Raw genomic sequence first — 22500 nt, forward strand, 5'->3', positions numbered from 1 at the left:
CACAGGCTGTTTATTACTCTCTTATGAGTAATTTCATTTCATTTACAAGAGAAGGAAGTTGTTTTAAGGATTGTTCGTAGGCCTTTATAATTTTATTTAAAATGTTTCCTTTAATATGTTTATATCAGTTTTTCTCTGTATTTATAGACATTTCCGTTTTCATTCACCTGGGTTTATTTTGCTTTTTTGCGTCGACGTACCTGAAGAATTTTTGCGGTCAAGGAACTCGAGCAGTGCATCGTCTCGTTAAGTTGCATCTTTATTGTATATGAGAGAGAGAGAGAGAGAGAGAGAGAGAGAGAGAGAGAGAGAGCCACGTTCTTAGTTAAATGTGTCACTGCATATAAAGGGTACGGTTGTAAAAAGCAAAAGAAAGACGCAAGGCACGTAAATAAAAACAAAAATATATTTTTGTTCGGTAACAGTTTTGCGTTTTCAGTTTCAACTTTTTTACATTTCGGGATTTTTAGAGTAAACGGTTCGGTTTATTTGGGTCTAGTACTGCTGCTTTTTTCATCCGTTTATCTGTTACAACTTATTTTCTCCTTTTCCTTCTCCTTCTTACACTGAATCCTCTGTGTGTTATCCGTTCTTCTACCTTCTGGTTTTTCTTCTCTCTTTTATTTTACCTTTGTTATTTTTCTGCTACCCTCACTTATGCTTTTACTTTTCCTGTTATCCCGCTCATGAAAACAGATCGTATTTATGTTATAATAAAAAAAAACCTCAAACTTTGACTTCAGTTACATGTATGAAATTTCGCTGTTTCCTAATATCAGTGAAAACATAATGAAAATTTGTCTTCATCGAGTTCATATAATATGTCAAGAAAATACTAGGATAAATTGGGGATGCTGCAGAAAGTTTGCCATAGTTACCAAGAGAAATTTTGTATAAACTTTGGTTTTGGAATCTTACGAGGTAAAGAAACATCTCATATTGTGGAGAAGTTAATAGAAAAGATGCTCAGTATATGAAAGTGGCTAAGTGTGGAACTTTATGCTTTCATATTCAGTTAATAAAGTTGTAATCATATTGAATGAGTGGTGGATGGAGAGGCATTATAGACATAAAAGCTATAAAAAATCATTCATAAAGTCACTATATGAACAAATTATCATACAGAATTTATAGGCTCTACGCATGTTTAAGATTTCATGTATAGATTATGATTACTGAGAGGTTTCATGTCGCAATTCATATTTTAATGAAATTTCCTACCCCCGTCCATTCACCTGTCCATAGAAATATATTCTCAGCCTGCATTTCTGAGAAATTCGTGAGAAAATTCCCGCAAATTTCCTGTTCCTAAAGGATTCGCCACGTATTGAACAGCTTTCGTGGAAACAGATCGCAAGGTATATTTCCCATTCAGCGACTCCTCCGTCCCCAAAACATTCGCATTCTGAGTTTTATGATATCGCCGAACTCCGGTCGAAATTCAGCCAATCCCGAGAGAGTAATAAGAGAGTTGATGCGTAATTTCACGGTAGCATCGAAGGTGACATCGCTTTCTCTGAAGATCCCCAAGTTACTGTTCCCTGGCGGGGGTAGTCGTCAAACTTAGCGGAGATCGGGAAGGACTTGTGACATCCGACGAAGAGACAGAGACATCCGAAGAAATAGATTTTCGCTATTGGCCGTGGGGGCGGTGTATGGAGTGACTATTAGAATCGTAGGAAAAATAGTTAAAATACATTCGGCGCTCGGAATGAATTGTTTACCATCCAGTTACAGTGGTAAGATCGAGTTGATTCGTTTCTTTTTGGTGCGGTGCTAATGTCGAGTGAAACCATGCATACATGTATATGTTTGGTTTGTGTAACGTTTTGCATAGTCAGTCCATTTTCATTCATTGGAATAACATTGAAAAGTTAAATTATAGTGGGTATTTTTGTCTTTGGTGGTTTAAAAGGATAGACACTCTTTGAGTGTTTAGTGCTCATTTGTCAGAATAATATTTTCACTAAAACCATATCGAAAAGTTAAAGTATAGCAGATGTGTGTGTTTTTTTTTCTTTTGATTTAAAAGGAAAGGCGTTCTCTAAGTCGGAATGAAGTATAGATCGGCGAATGAATGCCTGCCCTAGACACCTATGGTTCATGCCCTCTTCAGCAAATGTGTATAAATATTCACAGGCACATTCAAACGAATGTACACGGTTAAAACAAGAGGCGATATGACATCACCATGCAGTGGTATATAATTATATCTGTTCAAGGAAACGAAAGGCATGCCTAGCTGACACTGTTCCTCCGAAAATTAGCAAAACCACTTTTTATCGAGTCTGTACGCCCACGTGATCAACTAGTTCCAGCTGAGAGAGTTTTAATGTTTTAATTATTTTTGAAGGCAACTGCACTTCAGCAACCGTATGTATACTATCAGGTGTTATGGAGATTATCCGAAAGGGCATTTCGCTGTGCTGGACATATGGGTAATAATTAAATTATTAAATTCAAATATGAACAACTTTCACTACTGTGATTACGAACAGTTAGGAAATACTGCTCAAATAATTTCGGTGTTTAATTTAGCTGATCGCATGACCAGCGGTTTTGCGAATGTTTAACTGTCATCGGCAGGAATATTTATATATATATATATATATATATATATATATATATATATATACATATATATATATATGTATATATATTATATATATATATATATACATATATATATATATATATATATATATATATATATATATATATATATATATATATATATATATATTGCCCCTTTTCCAACACAAAGAGCATGTTCTCCTTTATGCAGGTTTTAATAGCAGTGCTGATTTTCAGCGTCTTTTTGAAATACTCCTGAAAATGATGAAAACTTTCGAACTGGGAAAATAACATAAGAATTATAATGATTATTGCAATCTGAAACGGATAATTATCTCTTAAAGGCCCTGCCGTATCAGTTCAGGCAGCAGCAGCAGCATCACTAACTAGGGCCAGAAGCAAAATCGTCGCAATGTTGTCACCGTTTGCCTGCTGCAGTCTATATTTGCACCCCCATGTCATACTAATTGGCTGTTCTCAAATGGGTGAAGATGGGGTGGATAGGAGATGACTAACATTCCACAAATGGCATGAGCATTAGGCTTATAAATAGGGCTCGCGGGATTCTACGTCAAATGAGAGAGAGAGAGAGAGAGAGAGAGAGAGAGAGAGAGAGAGAGAGAGAGAGAGAGAGGACGGACGGACGGACTTCCTCCCCAGGCCTAAAGAATTCCAGAGAAGAGAGAAAGAAAGCTGAATTTAATATGATTCGCTAAGGAACTGTACATGAAATATAAATTCATTGAACAATCTGACCGCATATTAGGAGACTGGAACATATCATTGTGATCAATTACAAATTATGCATTGCTCGATAACCCATAATGAAAAACTGATCATTACAGTGAATGACGGTGCCATGCCTTATGCAGAACTATTTATAATTAGACATACAACAATCCCCCCCCCCCAACTAATTCACTGATCCAAGAAGAGTGAAGAGACCAAGATGAAACTCAACCATTAAACTCTTTTAAAACCAAGTCAGGAATGCCTGTGCCCTGTAAGAATGTCCTTAGGGCTCGTTAATGACTATAGGGATTGCTGTGCTTTGCTCTGTGATTTTAAGGATAATATTGACTTAACGTTTTGCCAAGTTTTAAATACCAGGTAAACAGGTTCATTCTATTTTTTTAATGAAATATTTTTGTTTAAATATCAAGTAGTCTGTTTTGTTTTTCTGTTTTTTCGAATCAAATATTTTTTTTAAATATCAAGTAGTCAGGCTTTTTCTCTTTTTTTTTCGAATAAAGTATTTTTTTTAAATATAAAGTAGTCAGATTTATTTTTCTAATTTTTTGCTAATAAAATATTTTTTAAAAATATCAAGTAGTCAGATTTATTTTTCTATTTTTTTAAAATAAAATATTTTTTACCTCAAGAATACCTTGATGTATAGGACGCTCAATATAAACCAGCCAGAAATTGAAATTGATATGGGTAGAAAGGTAAATGAAAAATTTTATTTAAAGTCCTTAAGTAAAGAAGTAGTACGTGAATATTTCAATGTTAGATATTAATATAAGAAAGTGGTATGATTTTAAATAATAGAACGCATAGGAAATAACAGATTATACATCTACCTGTTTATCTAAATACCTGTCTACACACATTAAATATATATATATATATATATATATATATATATATATATATATATATATATATATATATATATATATATATATATATTATATTATATATACATACACACACACACATATATATATATATGTATATATATATTATATTATATTATATTATATTATATATATATACACACACATATATATGTATATATATATATATATATATATATATATATATATATATATATATATATATATGCATACATATGATATGTTATATATATAAATAAATATGTACACTGTATATATAAATATATACATTATATATATAGTGTATATATATATGTGTGTGTGTGTACGTGTGTATATCTATAGATACCATACACTCTAGTTAAGTATATCACACCAGAAGCGAGAAATATCTCCCCGTCTGCAGAGCCAGTGAGAATGTGTGTCAGAGTTGTAACTTACAATCCAGCCAGATTCTCATAAATCAAGTAATTCTTAGGAGGTTCTCATAATTCGGGAGCAAATGATTATATGTGGCAATAGTCTCTAAATACGTATATTTGGAACCATGAGGTGTGCTGTGGAAGGTTGTTTTTATACCATCAGTGCTTTCTCTCTCTCTCTCTCTCTCTCTCTCTCTCTCTCTCTCTCTCTCTCTCTCTCTCCAAAAATTTTCTTAGGCATTTCTTCCTTTATTGTGGTGGGTTTCAGACCTCTGTTTGTCCTCGTTCTCCCCGTCCTCTTTTTTCTGTTTTTGTCTGTCTGTCAATAATTTCTTCGGCATCTTTCCCTTTTTCCTTCTTTGCATAATTCTGTTTCTCTGCCGTTTAGTAAATAATTTCCCCAGTGTTTTTGGTGATTTTTTCCTCTTTTTCATATCTCTTTCCAAAGTTGAATTATATTTTCATTCGTTCTTTATCACTGTCCTCTCTCTCTCTCTCTCTCTCTCTCTCTCTCTCTCTCTCTCTCTCTCTCTCTCTCTCTCCTTTGCTATGAGGGTTCGATGCCTCTTGAAGCACCACTGGAGGCGGCGGCGCCGACGACGAAGGTGCCGACGACAAGAATAAGAGGAAGAAGAATGAGAAGAAAATGAAGGAGAAGAAGAAGAAGAAGAGGAGGAAGAAGAAGAAGAAGAGGAAGAAGGATTGTGATGCCGTGGTTGCTTCTCCATCCTCCTTACCGACCGAACGCGGAAGTTGGCTTCTTCCCAGACACGCTCAGGATTCTGTCCATTTAAGTTGTCCTCTCTCTCTCTCTCTCTCTCTCTCTCTCTCTCTCTCTCTCTCTCTCTCTCACACATTATATATATAATGTATGCAAGGATGTATGTACTTATGTATGCATTCATACATGCATACATACGTTGCTGTCTCCCAAGGCACCATTTTACATGTATACTCATACATGCAATCCTGTACGTATGTATATAGTAAAATCTGCATGAAAACATTCAAAAGTGCATCCAGTATGTTGGTGTAGCTATTCCCAGCTTTCTTGTAAATGTTTTTTCTGTCACTTTTTCAATACTAATGCCTAATTGTCTTAATGGCTGATCCAGTCGTCAAATTGCCATCTCGAGGTCATTGCAAAGATATGGGAGGACAGTGCCAATTGAATAACGGGAGAAATTGGCACGGGTGAGAGCGGAGAATATGAATACAAGAACTGGGATAACGGGAAGGAGAGTGGGATGCGAATATAAATAGACAACACTCACTGGAAGTTTCCTTGACCAGTGATAGTGAACTTTCATTTTTAGCTGGTTACTTTTCAGAGGGTATTTCCTGTTAACGGTACAGTTTTAACGGTCCAGTTCACATTTCTTGTCAGTGATACAGATTTCAAAATTTCCAGTGGACACCGGAAACTCTTCATGTGGCATAGAATGTCATTGAAAGGAATTTTTTTTAGAATCTCAAAGTAAATTTATCTGGGGATATGAGCTGTGCTTGAATGATATAATAATAATAATAATAATAATAATAATAATAATAATAATAATAATAATAATAATAATAATAATAATAATAATAATTATAGTTATAATAAAGATTTTTTTTCGCATAAAATACACTGGAGTGAATTCTATATATAGAAGTTAACCTACAAAATACTAAAAGTAGATACAAAAAAAAAAAAAATAAATATAGATTGTTAAATATAGATTTTTATAGTATTATTATTCAGGAGATGAACACTATTCATATGGCGCAAGCTCACAGATGCCATTGACTTGAAACTCAAGCTTCCAAACAATATGGAAGCAAAACGCAGTGGTTGCTTATATCTGTGTTTTTTTACTTAGAAATGTATAAAAAGGGGTAATGAATAAAAAAATGTATATATAGGGGCAGTGAATAAAAAAAGCAGTTAGAAATGTATAAAAAGGGGCAATGAATAAAAAATGCAGTTTACGCTGATATTTCGATGATTTATAGAAAAGACAGACAGAACAAAAATAGATATGAAAGTGTAAAAAAAAAACAACTTTCCCAGATGCAGTAGTATCATCCGGTAGAGATTACAGTAACCCTTTGGAGAACATTTTTAGATAAAGATGAAAATAATTTGAACATGGCTGCAGTCCTCCTGATGCATTTGCTCGTCATTTGTCTGACAGATCCCGAGTGAGATGAGAATGACGTTTGACGTTATGGTGGGTACGTCAATGCTTGACCTCCAAGTGACGTATGGACTGTCATGTATTTGAAGAAATGACATATTTGATAAGTAGGTCGTATGACCTCTCTCTCTCTCTCTCTCTCTCTCTCTCTCTCTCTCTCTCTCTCTCTCTCTCTCTCTCTCTCTCTGAGAACTGTCATGTGTTTGAATAGGTGTCTTCTTTTCAAGTGGGTCGTGTGACTCTCTCTCTCTCTCTCTCTCTCTCTCTCTCTCTCTCTCTCTCTCTCTCTCTCTCTGAGAAAGCAAGATCTTCCGTTTTTAAAGTTTTTTTTAGAGGCTAGTTATGTGCGTAATCTCTGAAAGTTTTTCATAATCTACCATCTCTTTATTTCTCTATTATTATTATTATTATTATTATTATTATTATTATTATTATTATTATTATTATTATTATTATTATTATTATTATTATTATTATTATGAGGTATCTTGAAATCTGTTGTGGTTTATCCCATTGTCAACATCTAGAGGAGTGTAACTTACGAAGTGAACTGGTTTTTTATTTTAATAAAATAAAATCATGATATCGTATTCAAGTTCATTTTTCTGGCCATAAAATCTGATTGGGAGAAGAAACTAATATCTCATGGTTTGGTTTTTCCTGGAGACCTTCACGCCAGTCAATTGTATTTTGAAGGAAAATATTTTCTAATAATATTTCTGGCTCTGTTCCGTTCCGACAACCTTCTAAAATTCTTCTTAATTGATCTGGGTGGTGTGTTTGTTTTTACTTTCGGTAAATAAATAGTCAAGATAAACAACAGGAATATTGGCTGGGGGCTATAATATTCTGCCAGCTGCAGTGTGCATGATAATATTCTGCCAACTACAGTATGCATATAATATTCTGCCAACTGCAGAATGCATGATAATATTTTGCCAACTATACATTCATATCTGACTTTATATGTGTATGTATGTATGTATGTATGTATGCATGTATGAACTGTATGTTGTTATATGTGTGCACATGAATACATGAATATTTGACACGATAGATATTACTGAAGAATTTCCTTTTTAAACACAGGAAATGCCAACAAGGCCGCATTGTGAGAATCCGCAGAACCATTTAAGCATGTAGGCTTCGAAAAGCTTCCTTTTGGCAAACATTTACAACTATTCAGAGACTAATTCTTACTGGCGACATGTTGGTGCAATCTGGGTGTTTGTGTGTGTGTGTGCACCGCTTCTCGCACAGCTGTTTTTGGTAGGATTTTCGGGCAAGGGTTTGAATCGGGCAATTTCTTTTTTTTTTTCAAGTGAGGAGGCTGATTTGGCTGCCAACCAAATGACCTTACCTAGCCCAGGCCTGGTTTAACGACGAAGGAAAATAGAGTGGAGCATAGTCTTCAAGGGTCAGATTGTAGGTCTCTGCAAATATGATAAGAAGGTTCTGATGCCAGACTTGTATGGTGATTGAGGCCATTCTTGAGCCTCGTTGTGACTCACTGGCACTTACTAGATTCTCTCTTGTCACCGTTCAGCACCATCTCAGTTCAGACAGCTTGTGGATGCTCGGTATCCAGTGCTTGTAGGTTGCCTGCGACTGCATCCTTTCGAATTCTTGGTCTGTGCTGGTGGTTCTCCAATAGGACCTTTTCCACCGTGCTGTTGGCTCCTTCGCCTTAAGTGGTACGCCCTCTGAGATTTATGAAACCTTAAGCCAAAAAGTAATCTGCTGTCTTGTCGTTTACAATATTGTTATGGTTTTCTTCTCCGGGACCCCTCTTCTATGCTAGACCCAAGTCTAGCTGTTCTAAATATCGTGGTCTAAATTACATCCCATTTTTGTTCTAGGTCCTTGGCAAGAGTCGTAAGTCTCACTACCATTTAATGTTATTAGTTCTCATTTTCGAGGCTGTTGGAAGCAAATTGATGCAGCATCCAAAATATCTTTTACATATTGTTTTGCATCAGTTTCCGGTTAATACTCGGTACCCTTCCCAACCTGGTTTTTATTGGTTACTCATAAATCCCACGCCAGACGCCACTACTCAGGAATGGTTGGCGTTGGGACTCTGCGTTTTATGTTGATGGTCCTTTTTGGTTTACATCATATGTTATCGGAGTGGTTTGTTTTATTAATTTTTTTACATTATTTTCTTGCGGGGAAAATGATGGAAAATTTCGCAAAGATTAAATGGTTAAGCTGGAGAATTTTAACTGTGTCTTGCAATTAAAATTTCCACATTATAATTTTCCTACGGTGTACGTGACACTTAGGAACGAATTAATATGTGACGTAAGAAATTAGTCCTTTTTTTTTTACTGTATTTTACTTTAAACACCAAAAGAATTTCAGATAGGTGTAATAACATGAGTATAACGATGCAAGCACAGACCACAAAGGGCTTCAGCATTAAGCATTTTAAGAAATGTCATTTGGCACTGTCCCTTTTGTGTTGATATATTGCTCTGTCTTTTTCGCAATTTGCATGTTTCTCTTTCTTCTTACCATCTATACCATATATGTATAGATTATAAAACTATTTTATAGTTCTGTCTTATTTGTTCCGTGTATTTCATACTCTTTTTCATTGGGTGCATTCACTAGCCTGTACATTTTTTCTACTTTTGTTGTATACAGTATTTTTCATCTCAGTCTTGCCAATAAATGTGTCCTTTTTTTATTCTACATATTTCCATTCCGTGTTTCTTTCTGTACTTATGGATTTTATATTTTTATTCACTTGAATGTTTGCTGATTTTATTTTTCTGTCGTTAATCAACATTTCTGTCTATTCTTCGTCAAACCACCTTTCTTTCGCAAATGCCAAACCAGCAAGAAAACTTTAATAGTGAAATACCTTTCACTTACATTATATTACGTGTCATGGGCATTGGGACCCGTCCCCCATTGGCTGTCGGCCTAAGAAACAGGAGATCAGCGCCTGCCCTATGAGCCTTCAGAGGCCCAGGAGGACTTTTACATTATATTGTACGCATAACACCTCAATCCAAATACTTACAGTTTGTACGTACAACACTATAAATCAAATACAATTGATGTTCTGCTGGATATATTTTCTTGTTATACTTCAACGTATTTGTATAATCTCGCGATTAATATGATAGTATGACATTTTATTTATTTTTTTGCGTCTCATTATCACGTTTGTTTTGGAGTAGTGTTTTATAGTTTGATGATCATCTGACAGGTATTTTAATTATTCAACATTAACATATGTCGTCCATATGTTGACTAGATTTCTTGCATAATTCATAGTTTTGAAACGGTCTGCATTTTAGAATATCTCGTTCTTTCGTATAGATTCTACCAAAAGCATTTAATGAAAGATACTTTCTATTGAATCGTTACCGTCGTTTATTAGCTAGTGATAACACCCGCTTATTATTGCAGTGGTTATAACCCCTCACGTACTTATCTTTTAGATAATGTGAGTCTCTCCATCAACAATTTTTTTTTTTATTAAGGAGGGCAGCGTTAAATTCACGATTCTCACTTCTAAAGCATTTATAAACAAACATCCCTCACTGTCCATCGGCATTAATCTCCTAACAGGCCAGGGGTGCACACACGAACTCACGTTCATTCCGCCGTCGACCCACATTTCATTGGCTCAGTCGAGAGTACCCACGCGATATACCTACACTAAATACCTCTTTACATTATGTGCCGTGCCGTGTTAAATCAAGACGTCCCTATTGAACAAAATGAAACGAATGCGCTTGCAGTCAAAATGTCTCTCTCAGGTTTGGAACACAGTCTCGGCGGGACTGGCTCCAAGGAACTCCAAGAAGCGATGCTAAAGAGGCATTCAGACGGGGATTACTCCTTTTAATTTATGCTCGTCCTATCGCTAAAAACGACGGTTTTCGGCTGCTATCTTTTCCCTCCTGTCTCGTTATTTGCGAGTCGGATTCCTGTTCTTGGGTTCGATTTCTTGGGATTCTCGTGTTTTCTTTTTTTCGTGGGAATACGAGTGAATTATCCTGAGGTATTTTGAGCTTGCATATATATCCACAAATGTGTGCATTTTATACATATTATGTATGTACATATCATGTATAATCTTGTGCACACGCCCAGTATTCATAAAAGAATGTGTGTATATACAGCGCTATATGTATTATTTATAGTTGTTCACCAAATTAGCTGAAATTTGAAAACCAGTGATATGTTGGTATTTACAGTAAAATGACCTCAAGCAGGCAGCTAGTACGCTCTGAGTAATGGAAAAGAACAATTATTTTGATACAGCGTTTGATTTATCAATGTATTTAAAAAAAAAGGAGAGAGAAACGGGTCCTGTACTTTTATTTCCTGTTTCCTTATGACCTAGGCTAACTAGAGACATTGTCTTGCCCATCCCATCGGCCTTTTCATTTACATAAAAATATAAGTTGATATAGCTCTGTAGCAATTACAAGTGGGAACATTTCAACCGTTCTGGCATATTCAGCAGAGAGGAGTAAGAATTTTGGATGCAGCCAGTTGCTTAGTTATTAATCTACAGTGGTGTTATTGTTGGATTAGGGCACTCGTTCCAATTACCAGACAAGAAGACGAGAGAGAGAGAGAGAGAGAGAGAGAGAGAGAGAGAGAGAGAGACTGACTGCTGTTGGCTGCTCACCAACAACCAGGTAGACCAACTAGGTCAAAAACGCCGAATCTTCAAGTATGTCTCCCCCTTTTTGTGCTTTGTCTCAGGGTATCTAACAAGGCAGCGGCAACACCCCCTTCCCTCCTCCATCCAACCCCCTCCTCCCCATATTCCCTCAACCCAGGCAACGGGAATGTGTGTCCTGACCGAGACGTTTCTGTCTTCCTTTTCTCCCTCGTGAATTTTGCCTCCCTCAGGTCAGTGCTTTTTTGGCATCCTTAGGGCGCATACCGCGGAGGGACGAATGTGCTTGCTGCCCTGAAACGTAAGCTTGACTCTCTCTCTCTCTCTCTCTCTCTCTCTCTCTCTCTCTCTCTCATTTCGTCCCGTCAGTTAGGCCATTCCTTTAGATCAGTTCTTATCTGTACAGATACTCTTCTCATCAGTTAGATCATTCCTTTAGATTAATTGGTATCTATCTATCTAGATAAATTTATCCAACTTTTCATTTATCTGTCTATCTACTTCTTACGGCAGCGCTGAGGAACAGAGTAATTAACATTCCTCATTCGTTTCGTCGTAAATTCTATAATTAGGCCTTCATAACAGATAATTTTTTCATAGAAATATGATGATTTGGTGTAGCCCGCTTCTGTTGGAAAGAAAAATTGTATATTTGGTTTATTATTTAATGCTTAGATTAAGTAAAATTCTGGAATACGAACTGCATATTCTATAGTGTTCATAAAACGAAACCGTTTCTAAGATCCCACGAACGTGATTGTCACTATCAAGACAAAAATAACACTCCTGAGAATGTGAGCTCCACTCTGTCTGGCTTTCACTGGATTCGTTTCTGTAAACTAGCGTTGCAGTGGCTACGTTCATTAAATTACTTTCAATAACTGTTGTGGCGGAACGTTAGGCTCATAAGTTAAACGAAATTGGCATAACAAAATGGCAACTAGAAATCGAGACGAGATGACACAAGATCTCTATTGTATTTAAAGTGAAGCGACACAGCGCTTTTACTTTCGGGATAAGAGAAAACGCTAAATCTGTTTGTACGCGATGGCACACTGAATCCCTTTCTTTTCAACGTGAAACGACAGTAAATCCCTCTTTTTTTCCAAGATGAAATCATATAAGCATTCCTTTCCAAGATCCGCAAACAATGGGTATGTTTATTTTCAAGTTGAAACAACGTTAAATCCCTCTTGCTTTAAAGAGGAAGCAGCTGTAAATTCATTACTCTTTTACTGATATTTAACGTAACTCCAAATACAATCCTAGAAATTCACCATTCACATGGACTGAACCTTTTGAACTTATCCTTAGACCCTGCTGCACTAAGGAGTGTCGCCCGTAGGGGGTAGCGATGAGGTGCACTGTAGGCATTACTTAAGGTTCTTTGCAGCGTGCCGTCGGCCCCTAGCTGCAACCCGTTTCGTTCCTTTTACTGTGCCTCCTTTCACATTCTCTTTCTTCCATCTTATTTTCCACCCTCTCTTAACTACTGATCCACAGTGCAACTGCGAGGTTTTCTTCCTGTTACACCTTTCAGACCTTTTACCGTCAGTTTCCGTTTCAGCGCTGAGTGACCTCATAGGTCCCAGTGCTTGGCCTTTGGCCTAAATTCTTTATCCAATTCAATTCAGTTCCGAATAAAATCCTAGAAATTCATCATTCGATCTCGACGTTAATTCCAAAGAGAAAGTTTAAAAGCTTTTGGAGCGAAAGAGGAACACTTGGCATTCTAATAACGAAAATCAGTGCAGTAATATTATTCTTGTAATTAACGTTGTAGACATGCGTAGAAATGTGAACAGTTCCAGTTGATCCAATTAAAGTAATTCGAAATTCTGTGGATGATGGAAATGAAACAAAATGAAACCAACGCTCTCTTCCTTCACGAAACGCTGTATTGTTCTGAGCACAAACGCGTGTAATGAACACAAGGATATAATTTATTCATTCCTCAGTAGGGGCGAAAGTAGTTTGTAAGTGTTGACACGAAGGCAGCATTGCCTTCGCGACTTAATTGTAAAGTAAACCATGAACCCAGATACCATATAAAATGAAACATTTTTTGTGTTTAAAAAAGAATGATTCTAACCTGTCAGCCTCACACAGCTGGTAAATTTGCACACCTAATGGATTCCTATCCTGTAAAGCTTGTACTCTGAAACTAAATGATGTTGCTTTTGTTTATATATGTGACTGTTATTGACCTGCATAAAGTGCCCTGTCATTTCTCATTTTGGTTCTTCCACTTGAAACAAGTCGCTTGTTTTTGTTAAAAATAAGATAAAATAGAAGTGAATTCTGTTATAAGTACGTGACTTGCAACTAGCTAACACACACCCACATATATATATATATTATGTATATATAAATAAATATATATATATATATATATAATATAATATATATATGCATATATATATATATATATATATATATATATATATATATATATATATATATATATATATATATGTATGTATGTATATATATATATATGTATATACAGTATATATATATATATATATATATATATATATATATATATATATATATATATATATATATATATATATATATATATATATATATGTGTGTGTGTGTGTGTGTGTGTGTGTAATTTTTACACTTATCAGTTGTAAGCAAATTCATGATCGTGTCAGATTTACAAAGGTTCTTGTTTTGGTAAAATAGTGAGATAGTGAGTCAAAGAAACGAACGATGCTTTAAGCAATGGGAAATTTCGTTGTTAAGTAGCCTATTTCCCCCCACGAAGAAAACACCACGTCAGAAAAGTAGTGGCCTTTCTGGGAAGGGCCATTATTGCCACAATTTTTTGGCACTCATTTTATTTACTCTGGGCGAAAGAAAAAGGAGCACTTCCGGTAACCAAGGTCTCCTTTGCTGTTAGTTCTTTGATTGTTTGAAATGGCACTTAGCCCCCTTCAGTCTCCAGTGTTTCCTGAGAGAGAGAGAGAGAGAGAGAGAGAGAGAGAGAGAGAGAGAGAGAGAGAGAGAGAGAGAGAGAGAGAAAACTCCCATTGATGGTCCCTCCCACTCTAAGTCTCAGCTGTGCCAAAGATGATGCTTGTTAGCCTTCTTTGTAGTTTTTTTTTGTGTCTGGTTATTTTCTTTGTCAGGTTATTTTCTGTTGACTCGCTGCCATTTGGGTGCTGTGTTTGCAGCGTTCTTTTTTTGTTTGACTAATTCTTTTGTTCGTTTTCTTCAAGGTGCTATTTTTTTATTATTAAATTTTTAAGGGTAAGTGGACCATGATGTGCCAAAAGTTTTTCGGCCTCTTTAATAAAAGAAAATAAATATAATAAATAGAACATATACCTCATTCTACAGTATGATGAGAAACATCATTCCCCCTGACTCGTACAATCTTCCACTCTTTAAGAGTCTTGTTTCCTGTTGGCCTTGGCTAGGGCAGAGCGTCGCACGTCCCAGCGGCCTCTTCCTCAAAGAAACCTTGAATCTGAGTTAAGGATCCGGCTTACTGAGAAATGTATAGAGATTTAAATATTTGATAGCTTACGTAAATGTTCTTTTGAAGACCGCATGACTTTCCTTCACCATATTCATGGACCCTGAATTAGTATACTGAGATTACGTCATAAAATTCGTGTGTTAGGAAGCTTAAGTGTCAATCAGCGCCTCAAGAAAAGATGTAGAATATTACACAAGCATCAAATTATTTTTATATAAATTTCAGTTGTTTGGCAGCTGAAACGATTGCTCGAAAATAGGTCAACAAGAATATCAATTTTTGTTACATTTATTTATAGGAAATTACTGAATGTTGTTTCTTTGTAGGATTGTGTTATTAACTTTTTATTATTACTTATTATTTTTTCTTGCGCTTGCTTCTCCTGAGAGCTTTTGAACTTTTATTCCCTCACCGTAAGAATTAAAATTCCAAATCAAACTCAGTTCCAGTATTTAGATCTCATGCAACTGAATGAATACAATCAAGTAACTGCATGAACTTGTTAAAAGAATTTTGCAGGTGGCATGAAGACAAGAAAAATATGTCACAGCAGATACATATGCTCTGCGAGATATCTTAATTTTCACATTTTGATCTTCCCAGAGAAGCACAATTTACAATGCTGAGAATGCATCACTAAAGAATTCAGGGCATAAATACATAAAAGCAATGATAGTGGAAGATAGTTGGTATAATTCAGTAGTAATACTATCAGGTCGTGATTTGCAAGGTATGTGTTTGATAGGTTCAGTGTAAACCAAAAGTGATTTGTATGCATTTATGCGGTATATGAGAACTTAGAATTTTTGTGTGATAAAGACCTGCCATATATATATTTTTTTTTTGCATGACAATATTGAAACTAATTCATATTTTACATCTCACGGAAACTAAGAGAGAGGAGTAGCTTTTGCTGTAATAAAGATCTCCCAAACCATAACATAGGCATTGGTGGTATTTACCTTTTGTGCTTATGTAATAAAATATATATATATATATATATATATATATATATATATATATATATATATATATATATATATATATATATATATATATATATATATATTTATTTATGATTGGAAACATCAATACCTGTGTTTTCGAGTAATCGAACAAAGGCCTTTACTGCGTTTTCGCCCTAAAGTCATCGATTCGTCTTGCCCGAATATACGTGTGTATCTCTGTGGCACTGTGTGCCATGATTAGGTTACATAAACAAAAATGATGGCACGGAATTTAATGATAGTGACTCACTCGCTCCCCTCTGTGAAGAACTACTTGCTAAAGAAGAAGAATGAGGTATATTTTTGGTTAACCTAGAAACTAATTTGATCTAAAACACGATTTTATTTATTTTATTTTTAAATCAGTCGCTTGAGGTGTATTGTTTGTTGACCTAGAAACTAATTTGACCTAAAACGTAATTTTAATTATTCATGTTGAAATAATTTGAATAAAAGGAAATTACGATTAAGCAAAGATGTGAGATTTTATGACTTAAGGATTTTTCACCAGAAATCTTGAATTTAGTCGTGTCTTCAGGGACGAATTTTATGGCTCAGGTACCAAGTCGAAATTGTAATACGATGTGAATTAAGTAGTCGAGGTGAATCCAGGTTATATTCCTTTGTGCTCGCAGTACAAGAAATAAAGTTTCTCGGGTGACATTAGAGTGTGCTTAATCTTCGGTTTTCTTTTAAATGAAAGGAGCGTCTTCTTGTGAACACAAAGAGATGTCTTGCCTTGCTTGAGGTACACAAGACGCACCTACTCGCTCTGATGTCTATTCGGACCTCGTTGTGACTCAGAGCCGCGCCCACCAGCCTCCTAAATTCCGTGGCAAGTTTTAATTACGGTCAAATCTACACTCACCAGTTGAAGAAGAAGAGTTAAGGAATGCTAGCTATACATGAATAGCCCGTAAAATTCCAGTGTTTTAATTCCTTTTTTGGCTTGGCAAAGACACATCAGTTGAGGAGTGCCCTGTTTGTCAGAATCTTACAAGAGCTGGAAAATTCATTTCTATAAATGTTGTCAGGGATACTGACCAAGAAACATGGACAAAATCTGAACATTTTCGTATTTCTCCCAGATACGGCTCGAGAAGCATTAAATTTGTGTGTGGACTGGGATTAGAATATATACTGTGATTTAGGCCAAAGGTCAAACTTTGGGACCTATGAGGTCATTCAGCGCTGAAAGGGAAATTGAGAAGAAAGAAGGTTTGAAAGGTGTCACAGGAGGGAAACCTAGCAGTTGCACTATGAAACAGTTGCTAGGAGAGGATGAAAATAAGATGGAAAAAACAGATTATGGATGGAGGTATGGTAAAAGGAGTGAAAGGGATTGTAACTAGGGGCTGAAGGGCCGTTGCAAAGATCCTCAAGTAATTGTCAACAGCGCACCGCGTGAGGTGCACGGGCGGCACTTCACTCCTAAGGGGGAAATAATTGTTTGTTATCTTTTCTGCAGCTTAAACGCAAAAAAAAAAAAAAAAAACACGTTCGAGTGGTATGTGTTCTATGGAATGAGTTGAAAAACAGTTGGCTCTTTTCAAAGTTGGAATCAGGTCGGCCTGAGCAGGTCTCGCTTCAGCCAAAGTGTCTGAGTTTCCAAGGTGATCGGCTGGAGCTGTACTGAGTGACACATTTTCCAAGCCTGACGTCATAAGCTGGTGCCGTAGTTTAATGTTCTCTTAATAATCCTCAGTGTTAGTAAATGCTATCACCTGTCTCTTAATATAATCCTTAAAATGGTCATTATTGAGATTCAGTAATTGTTTACAAGCTTGTAGCAATGAAATTCATCGCTAAGTAAAATTGAGGTATTGTGGGGGGACAGAAAACAGAAAAACACCAGTTTAATATTATTGTAACTCTAATGTACAAATTCTTTTATATAACATTATTTCCCTTACTCCTCTCTCTCTCTCTCTCTCTCTCTCTCTCTCTCTCTCTCTCTCTCTCTCTCTCTCTCTCTCTCATATATTATATATATATATATATATATATATATATATATATATATATATATATATATATATATATATACATGTATGTACAGCATATATACATACAGTACATATATATATCCATATCTAAATACATACATTATATATATATATATATTATATATATATGTATGTATGTATGTATGTATGTATGTATGTATGTATGTATGTATGTATGTATGTATGTATGTATGTATATAATGTGTGTGCGTGTGTGTTCGTGCGCACGATTGCGTTGTGCAACCGTGAGTAATAACCCACGTGAGTTAAGGTTTCCGGTGCCATTGTAATGTAAGTAATACCTGACATAGGTATGGGCGTAAGACGAGACTAAGACCCTAGAAATATTAGGGGGGAAGTGTGTGCCACGAGAGAGAGAGAGAGAGAGAGAGAGAGAGAGAGAGAGAGAGAGAGAGAGAGGATGATGTGGGAAGACCGAAGCGTCTTAGGGGAAGTAAAATACATTAGAAGAGGGGGGGGATGGGTTGGGGTAGGGGTTTAGAGAGGGGAAGCGACTTTGAGAGGGGAAGAGGAGGGTCCCGAGGGAATGAAGATGGCGGCCTAAAAATACCCCGGGCAACCCACTAACCCTGCAAAAGTCCAGCGTGGCGAAGACGCGGTGGTACTTCGCGAGCCTTTGGTAGACCAGTAGAGCCAACCCAGACCTCTCGGCGAGCACACCTTCCTGAAAAAGACCCCTAAAAGAGAGAGACAGAGACACAGAGAGACTTGAAGTTGAGACTCGAAAGGAAACGTCGAGTTCGCTCTTTCGTGTGGAGAGTTTCCCCTCTCGTTGTGATTTTGTGCGAAGTGCCTGTGCGCTCTCTGGGGCACAGGCATCGCGGTTATTATGGCCGCCCAGATATCAACGCCCATCCAGTGCAGATAGCATAATATAAAGCCAGTTGGCTTCTGTTCTGTGACAGAAGGTTAGTGGAGAAACATCATCATTCTCAAAGAATAACTTGTGAATTTCATGTCTTCTGGTCGAGGGGATTTAGTGCACAGTTTATACTAAGCTCCCATCCGCCTTTTGCAACGCCAACTCCCCTCCCTCCTACTCACGTCCCCTTTGTATTTCTCTTTCCCATTCTCTCTTTTCCTCCTTCGACCCCTCAACAGCGATCAGAATAGACGGCCTGGGGAAAACCCCCGTTTTTCCTCCGCGCGGAGAACTAGTGCCGGGGACCATCTCCTGGTTGGTGGTTGCGTGCGCCCTCTCAAACGCCCATAGCCAGCTAGCTCCCCGCACCATCACCACCACCACCACCACCATCACCAACACCCAACACCCACGGCATTAAAACCCCCTTCGTTCACTCCGCCTGTAGCCTCCACGGCGGGAACCACGCCCGACCTTGGAGGAACCAATCATTTTGCGACGCCAAGCACACACACGCAATCACACCTCCTGAGGATCCTTCCAGGTACCCTCGATTCCATACCTCATTAACTATTCCTTTTTACCTTCTAGAGGTAGAAAAATGAAAGATGCAAAAGTAATAACACTCATGGTTCGTGCTAACAATGCTGTAGTAATTGTCTCTCGTAATGTATGAGTCCTTTTATAATTATTAACACTTATACATTCGGTAGATTTGTAGAGAACGTTTCATCCTATCAAAGAACAACCAGCTGATAATGAGTATTGGATTATTTACTGGTCTGTACAGAACTGCCAATAATTGTTCCGTAAAAGTGATTAATCTAGTGACCATACAAGGAACAAGTGCTTAGTTTTTTGCTTACAAAGTTTATGAGCGAGCAGGTTACTGTATAAATAAAGTATTGTTAGTCCATGGAACTTGCTCCCTCAAAAAGAAGAGCAAGATCAGTGAAGTACCAATGAAATTCAGGTCATTTCGGCCCCCATTAGAAGCCAATACTAGCAAGACCAGGAAATGCTGTCTCCTTTCCTCCTCCATCCCTCCATCTTTCCCCACCTCACCCCCGCTTTCCCCGGCATTTTCCCCTCCCTCCTCTTAGTAATCCTGGGGCGCCCTAGTTCCAACAGCCCCCGCCCCCCCGGTTCTTCTCGGCGCACTGACCCTTGGTCCACCAATATTGGCTACTCGAAGACCGGCCTCGCAGCCCACGAGACTCACGGCGGGATTACCGGCGGCTTGTATCGCGGTTGCGATCAAGATTACCGGATTAGTCGATGCTTTGAATGCTGATTGCCATCACAAGGACTCGGCGTTCTTTCAGTTGCTTTGTCGAGGGCTGATTCCTCGAGTCGGAATGAAGGAAGTTGGGTGGGAGGGGGAATAAATGTAGCCCTGGATGTAGATTTTTTTTGTTAAACATGTTAGTAAACCTGTTCTTTAAATAATTCTGTAACATTTATCATTTATACCAAGTTATTCGGTCGGGAGTGAGAAATTTGGATTTCACTTAGATCGTTACTTTCATTAGCTTTCTGTTCTTCATATATTAATGCTTCCTCACTAACCCTATTGTAATCAACAGAGGTAGAAAACATCACCGCCTGAGTTTATTCAGAGAACAGGAAACTTCTTAGCTTTTGTTTTGCCTTTGAAGAAATATGACGAATGTGCTATTCTTTGAATTATCAAATTTGGCTCTTCGAGATTCAGAGAGCATTGCATTTAGGATTACAATTCTAGGCTGCAGATTTTAGAGAACTTAATGAACACATAAATTAAAATGCTTTTCGGTATAGAGTCCAGTCCCTGAAAAAAGTGGAAACCAAAATGAAGTCTGCTGCCTAATAACTACAAACAAAGAATTGTTGCGTACTTGCACAGAAAGATATTGGTTCTGTAATATTAATGATAATTATGAGTCAGTGGGTCTTTAATCTTGAGCGATTCAGATGTAATTCAGCCGTTGTTTTTCGTTAGAACTGACTAGTTTACATGATACATTGCGGAATGATCAAGAACTATATTCTAAAATGCTTGAAATATTTTGGGTTTAGTCGTTTGCCACTGCAAAGCTGATTTTACGAAAATCACGAAGATCTACAGTAGTGTACAAAGTAACAATAATAATAATGATGAAACTAAAAAAAAAGTTACGAACCTTTCCCATTTTGCAGTTTCCTTTATACCGGCAGCATCTGTTTATAGGTGCGTTTGTCTTTCATGATAAAAAAAATCCATTAACGTTGTTGATTTCCTTTTTTTCCCACGCTGTCTTTCTTTCCTAAGAATGGTTGGACTTCATGTGGGCGGCTTTGTTACCTCGTCACCAAAAACAAACTCCTATTTGACCGAGATATAAAGTTTTCAGTACATAAAAATCCGTTACTGAAATAATATTTTCCCACGGTAAATTCATTGACAAAGTCTGGATGCCAAAAGAGCTTACTTTATTGTTTTTTTTTTTTTTTTTATTTCACGTGTGGGTTTGGGGTCATCTCTCTATTTTGGTCTCATCAATCCCAATTATTTTCGGTGGGTGCAGGGAGAGGATGATTGTTGGGTGGGGGCGGGGTGTTGGGGGGTGGGGGGGGGGACGTCACTGGGAGAGCATTTGCGTAGGTTCCTAAGACACTTGCCAGGGAGGCTGAGTCACCAGAGAGAGGTTCTGTTGCTATACTTCTCACTTCTTACTCACGTTCCTCCTCACTCGTTTCTCCTCACATAGGAAGCTTGGTGTTCTCTTTAGGTTAGATGTTTCATCTTGTTCATAGAGTTTCACTCTGAAATATCAGACAAGCAAACACGACACACCTACTTCGCATTCTGTGAAGCAAATCGAAAAAGGAGGAGGAGGAGGAGGAGGAGGAGGAGGAGGAGGAGGAGGAGGAGGAGGAGGAGGAGGAGAGTTAGAAGAAGAAGAAGCTCTTCGATATGTGCCAATTAAGTCACAGGGTCCCATTTTAAACTTACCATGTCATAGGCTTTGTGTCTGTCACGGGACCCCGAGTAGTTTCCAGAAGCTACGGCCCTTGACTCTAGTTTTCGAGTTATTTTTGTATATCCATCGACGAGAAGTAGTAATAAGAGTTTTTTTGAGTTTTTATCGATGAAACGTTATAACAAGAGTTTGCTTTTATTGATGAAATGACAGTCGATAGTGAGATATTCAGACATTTTGATTTTTGGCACTGATATAAAACAAGTAAAAAATGCGCGATCGAGTTTTCTGTACAGCATATAATCAAGGCCTCCGAAAATAGATGTGTCTTTCGGTGATCTCGGTATTATGCTTGCATGAGCCGCGGCCCATGAAACTTTAACCACGGCTAGCTGGTGGCCTGTCCTATATCGTTGCCAGATGCACGATTATGGCTAACTTTTACCTTAAACAAAATAAAAGGTACTGAGGCTAGAGGGCTGCAATTTGGTATGTTTGATGATTGGAGGGTGGATGATCAATATACTAATTTGCAGCCCTCTAGCCTCAATAGTTTTTAAGATCTGAGGGCGGACAGAAAAAGTGCGGACGGACAGACAAAGCCAGCACTGTAATTTTCTTTTACAGAAAACTAAAATCTGGCTTCTTGTTTCTTTAACAGAGGGGAGGGGTCTCTTATGTAAATATGGGGTGAATTTGTCAGGGGCTCTCATGATCAGATAT

At 37.2% G+C, this 22500-nt stretch overlaps 1 protein-coding gene across 8 annotated transcripts in view; it reads left to right on the plus strand.

Moving 5' to 3' along the window:
- Positions 1 to 22500, plus strand: part of tn (tripartite motif containing protein thin) — a 128222-nt gene that overhangs the window by 71657 nt on the left and 34065 nt on the right. The window contains exon 1 of one of the 8 annotated variants that reach the window (XM_067121105.1): positions 18532 to 18881. The exons of 4 other annotated variants lie outside the window; for them this stretch is intronic. The gene's annotated coding sequence lies outside the window, so the exon portion shown is untranslated. Of the gene's footprint in view, positions 1 to 18531; positions 19380 to 22500 lie in introns of those variants that run through there. 3 more of the 8 variants (XR_010856090.1, XM_067121106.1, XR_010856091.1) reach the window with 3 other exon arrangements.

The sequence above is a fragment of the Macrobrachium rosenbergii genome, chromosome 19, assembly GCF_040412425.1.
Source record: "Macrobrachium rosenbergii isolate ZJJX-2024 chromosome 19, ASM4041242v1, whole genome shotgun sequence".
In the NCBI taxonomy this organism is placed as follows: Eukaryota; Metazoa; Arthropoda; class Malacostraca; order Decapoda; family Palaemonidae; genus Macrobrachium; species Macrobrachium rosenbergii.